Here is an 8,491-nt window from a genome sequence, read left to right on the forward strand (position 1 = left end):
CTTTCTCCCTCGAAAATCCGTTCTTGTCTCCCTCGAAAATCCACTACCTTCTCCCTTGAAAATCCCTCCCATCCCCACCACCGGCGTCCAAACCTCCCTCCTTGTACAGGCAAACCCAAACCGCACCTTCCCTTGCCATCTCCATCGATCCCCTAAACCACCTCACCGAAGCCCCCAAATATATAACCCCCAAAATCGAAACCCTAAAAATCAGGGGTTTTAGGGTTTTGGGATGGTGGGTTTTGGCTAAGTTGAGTGGCGGAGACGTGAGGGATGGAACCTAGCTGCCGATGATGGGGTTTCGGGTAAGGTTGGTTGCAAATTTGGGAGTTTGGAATCAGGGGTTGCAAATTTGGGAGTTTGGAATCGGGGGTTGCAAATTTAATTGGGAGTTTGGAATCGGGGGTTTCGGGTCAGGTAGCTTCTCGGGGATGTAAAGCGTCGACGCGGTGGGGAGGCTAGTAGGCTGGTGTTAGAGGTGGGGGGTTTTTTTTTTTTAAAATAATTAATTAAATAATTAAAAAAATAACCTATCAAATGTCGCCGCGTGGCAAATTTAACCTTAATGGCTAACGGAGTTAACTGCCATTAGTTATTAAGGGCATTTTGTGACATTTGTGTGAAACTTAAGTGTATACAGTTAATTTGAAAATGTTTTTGGGTATTTGGTGAATAAAAAAATAACTCAGGGGCATTTGGTTAAATATCCGTAAATTTTAAGTGTTTTTAGAGGTCATAGAGGAGAAAAAAGATACGAAATTATTTGTGATATACGAAGTACAATACGTAATGTTCATATTGTTATTATAATGACAAACTTTTCCAAAAATATACTTTGTATTAAGTTAGAGGACAAAGATAGTCAATTAAAAATCAAATTTTTATATGTGGTTGACCACATTGTGTAGCAGGGGTTACTCCAGTTACTTGGTCAAGGGTTACTTGAGGGGTTCGATCATAAGTTACTTAAGGGGTTCGGTCAAAGGTTAGTTAAATATACGGTCATGGGTTACTTAAGAGGTTACTCGGTCAGAGGTTACTCGAGGGGTTACTCGATCATAAGTTACTCGGTCAGGGTTTACTTGAGGGGTTCGGTCAGGGGTTACTAGAAGGGTTCAGTCAGGGGTTAATTACTCGGTCATGGGTTACTTAAGGGGCTACTCGGTCAGGGTTACTCAGTCATGGGTTACTTGGGTTATTCTGTCATGATTTAATTTAGGGGTTACTTGAGGGGTTTGGTTAGGGGTTAATTACTCAGTCATTGGTTACTCGGTCAGGAGTTACTCGATCAGGGATTACTCGAGTTACTCGATTAGGGGTTTACTTGAGGGGTTCAGTCAGGGGTTACGAATTACTCGGTCAGGGGTTATTTAAGGGGTTACTTGGTCAGAAGTAACTACCCTTGATCGAGTAACTCGAGTAACCCCGACCACATGATGTGACCAACCACACAGAAAAATCCCCCCATTTAAAAATGAGGTGGCCAGCTTAGTGGAGCAAGTAGAAATGAGGGAAAAATATGACTTAATGAGGGTATTGATTGTTAGTTCATTGAGTTGCATTATTTTTCAAATCTATAAACCTATACTAAAAGCAAATCCTTCCATGACACTTGTCATGACCTTGTGAAAAAATTTCCCGCCTTTTACCTTTTTTTTTTTTTTTCCTCTTTTTTTGCAAAATTTATAAGTAAACTATTTATACCTTATGATATTTTCTTTCCACTTTAACAATTATATTTCATATATACCCAAATAAAATATTTTTGAATATCTTTTATATACTTTATGTAGTATTTTGTAATATTATTGTCAAAAATAGTTAACAACCGTGCATTGCACGGGATTTTAACCTAGTCTTTCTATATAATTTAAGAATAAAAAAAAGGTTGTTTTCAAGTAGTACTTCGTATATCATTATTTTGAGGGTTAAAAATATATGATTAAGACATATTTATAAATAAATTCATCATTACTCATTAAATGATTTTATTTTAAAATTTTGTGAAATAAATATGAGTATCAAGATTTGTAAGCCGTGCGGAGTTTATTTTACTAATACTACATAGTTTGCTTTATAGTATGAAATTGATATCACATTTATTTTAAAATAATTTCCTAAAAAAAATATTTTAAAAATAATTGCAAAACTTTAACTTGTTCACTATTTTGTATACTTCAAAATAAAAACTTGACTACTTGTCAAAAAAAAATAAATAAAAAATAAAAAAAAAATAAAATAAAAAATTGATTGTCTATTTTAATATTTGACAAAAACTATTTTAATTACTAATTATTAAAGGAATTTTTTGTTAGTAAAATGGATCTTGGATTCATTTCATTCAATAAATTAAAGATTTTAATAAGAATCAAAATAGTAAGTAGACAAACGTGCTACTCAAAACTTAAAAATTATATTGATACTTGTAAATAAGAAGTACTCCTATTAGTTTTTTTAGTGTCTCTACTTAAAGTACATTTACCAATAATCACCAATAATCGCAAAACTTTAACTAATAATATGTTTTTAATAAGTTTAAATTATGAAAAGTGGGAATTTGTAAAATGTATATTGATAGAAATATATGTTGGCGGCAGTGGTGTATGCAGGATTTCCAAACAGTGGGTTCAGAATCGGAAAAAAAAAAAAGGAATGCGAATACATTAATTAATATTCAATACATTAGTTCAAATTTCGGACTACACTTAGAAAAATTGTAAAAAAAAAATAAAAATAAAAAAAAACCTACAAAAGCATTCTTCGAGTTTTCATACTTTGGAAGCGTATCAATACATCATCATCACTAACTCTAGCAAATAAGTCTCTCTCAAGAAAAGTGACTAAACTATCATTCAATAATTGATCGCCCATACTATTCCGCAACTTATTTTTTACATAAGTCATTGATGAAAACACTCGTTCCACATTCGTCGTCGCCACAAGAAGGATCAATGCTAGCCGTATAAGCAAGTAAACCAATTTCTAAGAATTCTGCATATTTGTTTCAACAAGCATCATAGAATTGCATCATCATTAGGAGACTCAATATCATCTTCTTCTACAAGAGGTTCCCTTGAACTAGGTGAAGAACAAGTTAGAGGATTTTTGTGACTTCCCCACACGTTTCCAAAAAGACTCTAAACTCATTTGCAAACTGAAATCAAACAACAATCATACAATAAATCAACTACACACTTACACAGTACATACACACAAATAAAATGGCAATTTAAGACATTAAAATAATTTTACAAAATCATCAATTTATCAATTATAAACCCCAACAATCTAAGTATTCAATATTTCAATCAAAAAATCAATTATAAACACTACAAATTTACAATCTAATTAAATGAATTAACATTTAAGTATTGTAGAATCCCTAAAAAAAAAAAAGAATTGTAGAGTACCTAACTGGCTTACTCCGTTACTCACTAAGTCGCTCGGCTATGGAGCCGTGGAGGAGCAGTGAGCAGCCGTGAGTGACTGAGTGGTCGGCTGTCGGTGTGCCGCGGTGGGGTGGAGCGTGGAGCCGTAGAGCAACCAAGGAAGGTGAGCAATGGAGTCTGGATTCAGCGGGTTAGGGTTTTCGAACCCGTGTCTCCTTTGTAAGTAGGGTAAGGAAAGACGCGCAAGGGAAACACCACGAGGCTGCACATTATCTTGTTGTTAATTAGTGGAAAGATATTCTATTTAACCTTTTTTTCTTTTCTTTTTTTTTTTAAAAAAAACTTTTAATTTTTTTCAAAAATTCAGTGGGTTCAATGAACCCACTTGAACCCAACTTGTATCCGCCCCTGGTTGATGGACAATATGGCAATGTTTGATTTTATATAGTATAAGCATTGGTCAAAGTGATTTACTCGTATGTAAATGGTGCAAAAGTTAAAGAGTGAACTAACCAAACTGAAATGAAATTGTTTTTATTGAAATAGAATTAATTTTGTTGAACCAAAATTTTTTTACTGACTATTTATTATATTGTATTTTTTTTTTCTTTAAAGTTACTAATATTTATTGAAATGAAATTATTTTTATTAATTTAAAATTATTTTTATTAAATATTTTTTTTAAGGTGTAGTTTGTGAACAAAGCCTAAATCTAAAATCGCTATCGCACATTAATTTATTTCATTCGTCGAAAGTTCGCAAAATAACATATTCAAAATGAGAATTTACATGTATAGTCTTTCACATAGAAGAAAGAAATTGCGTCAAGCTATCCATGAGCCAACTTGGTTAATTATGTTTAGCTACCAACCACTCCATATTAGTCTTCACATTCTTTTTAGATGACCAGCATATACCTACATAACAACCATCATTGTCTCTTTTCCCTTTTACTTTTCCTTTCGATAACAACCCACCAACCAAACCATGTTCCATACCACATATTATGTCCTTCAAAACTATATAACATCTTACCAAAGATAAAATCAAACTTTATTTCACCAAAATTATGGCAAAATCATCCAATATTCCCACCATTTTTCTCCTTTCTCTTCTAATCCTAAACTTACTACCTACAAACCATGCAATATTCTCTAGGACAATTTCTAAAGAAGAAATTGGCATAAAAGACGATGACAAACAAACCCATCTCACCTTCTATTACCACGACACCCTTAGTGGCTCGAACCCATCATCGATCCAAATCGCTAAGGCAAAGTCTACCGATACCTCACCCACCATGTTTGGTGCCCTATCCATGATGGATGATCCCTTAACCGAAGGGCCCGAACCCACGTCAAAATTAGTAGGTCGTGCTCAAGGAATGTACGGGTTTGCGGACCAACAAGAGTCCGCTAAATCAATGGTAATGAATTTTTACTTCTTAGAAGGGGAACATAACGGAAGTACACTAAGCGTATTAGGAAGGGATGCTATGAACGATAGTGTACGTGAAATGCCCGTGGTTGGTGGTACCGGAACGTTTCGATTTGCTAAGGGTTACGTTCAAGCTAAAACTCAAACGTTCGATCAAAAGACGGGTGATGCTGTTGTACTATACAATGTGTTTGTGAGTCATGCTTCTAGTGTTAGTGGTCAGTCCGGTGGCGGGTCGACCTCGAGTGATGGTACACCTTCATCTAGCCAAGCAACTCTCTCTAAGATGGTGTCACTTAGTTTCTTCATGATTCCTATTTTGTACTTGTGTATTTTTTGATTTGAGGTGTAATGTGAATTTTTGTTTGTTTTAGAGTATTTGTATGTTTGTATGAGAAGGAATATTTTTATCAATTATCAACTCGATCATTTTTTTTAATGGTGCCAAAATTGAATTCGTTATGCATAATTGTGAGATTTTTGGATGGATTTCTTTGGTAAAGCGTTGGTGTACCTTTTTAACTTCAAGCATATAGTAGCATTACTAGTATGTGGTGTCCATTCAAGCCGCCTCATCAACAACTTTATTTAATTGGTCCTCAAATTATTGATTTTGGAAGTTGAAAAAAAAAAAAAAGAGAAAAGATTTGGAAGATCCAACCTTTTCCGAAAAATCTTGATTTATATAGCGGGTGTCTACGAAATTGCTTGTTTGAAATAGACATTAATAAAAAATCATGTGCCCGAATTAACAATTGTAGATAAGCACCCATATCAAATAGCTCCTTCATTCATTCCATGAATTTCTACTCATTTATAGTTCGATCATATGATCAAAGCTATTTTTATTTAGTTGTTATTTTTAAAATTATATTTATGATGTAGTTAGAATCAAATGAGTATTTTCAAAATAATTAAAGCATCCATGGTAAGAAACTCGCCTTGTAATTTCAAGCTCACAAATTTGAGCCCACTATATATATATATATATATATATATATATATTATGTTTGGAGTCACATTCTCTTTCTATTGTTAAGTGTTGACCTATGTAGCTGGACGTAGTAGATTGCTGACCTATAAGAGGTGATATTATAGTAGGATATGTACATTCTCCTTACAGTTACCTTGAGACTCCTTGGTTATGATTTATGAAGTCTCTATTGAATAAAGTGTGTTACGAGTACAATAATTATAGCCTATGACTCTGTGAGTATGTAGTTTTTCGCCTTCTTGCACACAATTGATATTTCCTTGGTACAGTTCCCCTAATTTGGCTTGACTTAACTATGAAAAACATATCAAGTGAGGACTTGTTAAGTTCATCTTAATATGTACTTTTGAAATATATATTAATTTTTAATTTATTTATTAATACGAAACCAAGTGTAATTGACCATAAGTAAACATAATTAAGAAAGTGTGAACTTTTATTTTATCGTATGAATTTTTCTAGTTTGGTTCTGATAAGGATATGTAATAAATACATAATAATTTCATTTTAATCATCCTATATTGCTCTCAAATTTTGACAAACGCCATATCTATTTTTTTATGTGACATGAGCTTAAACAAACACAACTAATCTAAATTATTACGGAGTAAATTACTTGAATATTCACAAAGGGCATTAATTCTATATTCGTTGTACTCTTGTATACATGTTCTTGTGTTATTTAAAGAATCTACTATCCCATAAAATTGACAACTGTTTGAATATTGCTAATTTGAATTTTTTTTTTTTTTAAAGTCTTCTTTTAAAAGCAACATTAATTTGTTTAGTTGTCCCTACGTCTTCAAGTATTAGTTGATGTGTCTATGTGTTCTTAACCCCACGGTTACGCTAATATCCGCCTTATTTTCTACGTACTTTTTTGTATTTTTTGTATGAACGTTCGTAGCTAGTTTCTCAAAAAGCATAAAGTTCATATTAGAAAATAATTTGTGAAACTTCGACTTAAGAAATTAATAAGAAATTTCAATTCAAACTTTCTAGAATTTCTTCCTTTTTAGCTGGAGGCTCAACAACTTATGCAAATGTCAATTTTTCCTTCCTTTCTTCCTCACTAGCTCACCAACCCACCTTAAAAATAAAATATCAATCCAACATATATAATCCGTTGAATATAATTATTGTCAAACCAAAGTTAATGCAAAAATGGCACAAAAAATGTCCATACTATTTTCATGTAATCTCATCTTGAGTATAATCTTATTTTCTTCTACAATAACTCAAGCCACCTTCTCAAGAACCATAAAAAAACAACAATCAAATGAAATAACCCATATTAAATTCTACTTCCATGACTACGTCCAAGGGCCGAAACAAACGGCTATACGTATTGCCCAAGCCAACACGACCGACTCATCCCCTAGCACATTTGGCGCGCTAGTCATGATCGATGATCCCTTAACCGAAGGGCCGGAGGATGACTCGAATGTTGTAGGTCATGCACAAGGGATGTATGCTTTCGCGGACCAACAAGAGTTTGCGTTACTTATGACGATGAATTTCGTGTTTTCGAGTGGATCATATAACGGCAGTACGTTGAGCGTGATGGGGAGGAATCCGGTGATGGAGCAAGTAAGGGAGTTGGCGGTTATTGGTGGAAGTGGTGAGTTTAGGTTTGCTAGTGGTTATGCTCAAGCTAAGACTATTACTATGTTGGATCCAAATGGGGCTACTATTGTTGAATATAATGTTTATGTTTCTCATTAGTTTAATTTTTTTGTTTATAAGATTATTATGTAAGATAATATGTGATCTTCTTTAGCTATTGAGCTAGATATTTTTGTTTTGAGATTATGGTTGATGATTATTTTGATTTGGTAGAATGATTAATTTTTTGCCACTTTCTTACTCAAGTGGGCTATTCGTATGGGATTCATTATATTCTTGGTAGTATTCAATTGTTCATCAATCTTTTCATCTCAAAGTATTTCCCTTTCTTTTTCAGCCCATATCCATCAGGAATAGTCTGTACAAGTGCTCCAAACATACAAATACTGAATAATTTTTAAAATTATACTCCATGAAATCTTTGGGTGTGTTTCGTTCACCTCTACAATTTTAAGCTAAGCGATTAAGTTAGAGGTAATCAGGTCTAATCAGATAAGTTAAGATGAAAAAAAACATCTTAAGAGACTCTTTGGGTGGGGAATTTACTAATTACCACAGTTTTTCGCCAAAAAAAAAAAAAAAAACCCCAGGTATGTGTCTACTGTCTAGAATGCTTTTGTTAACCCAAGATAACACCATTCTTTAATTCCAAACCAAAAATTTAGGTATGTGACTAGCATACTTCTGTTTACCCAAGATAACACCATTCTTAACTCTCAAATGATACTTAGCCCCAGCAAAAACTAGGGCCGAGCAAAACCACCCGAAAAACTGAAACCCGAAAAATCGATCCGTAATCGTTCCGAAAATTAGGGTACCCGATCCGATAATCATAACGGTTAGGGTACCTTTTTGATAATTTGTTATCGGGTATGGTTATTGGGTATCATTTTAAAATTAACGGTTACCTGATTTGTTCCGATAAGCATTTTTTTTTTGCTTTTTTCCCTACTTAAAAAAAAAAAAAAAAAAAAAAAAAAAAAAAAAAAAAATCTAAACTCTTACTTTACTTTATAATATCAATGATTAGTAATATATTAATAAT

The 8,491-nt window shown here is 33.3% G+C and overlaps 2 pseudogenes; both read left to right on the forward strand.

Annotated features, from left to right (window-relative positions):
- Window positions 1–4,226: 4,226 nt before the first annotated feature.
- Window positions 4,227–5,265, forward strand: LOC145630878 (dirigent protein 23 pseudogene; annotated as a pseudogene).
- Window positions 5,266–6,865: 1,600 nt separating this feature from the next.
- On the forward strand, window positions 6,866–7,699 carry LOC145630879 (dirigent protein 21 pseudogene; annotated as a pseudogene).
- The last annotated feature ends 792 nt before the right edge of the window (window positions 7,700–8,491 follow it).

Source organism: Chenopodium album, chromosome 5 (genome assembly GCF_948465745.1).
Source record: "Chenopodium album chromosome 5, dcCheAlbu1.1, whole genome shotgun sequence".
Lineage (NCBI taxonomy): Eukaryota > Viridiplantae > Streptophyta > Magnoliopsida > Caryophyllales > Amaranthaceae > Chenopodium > Chenopodium album.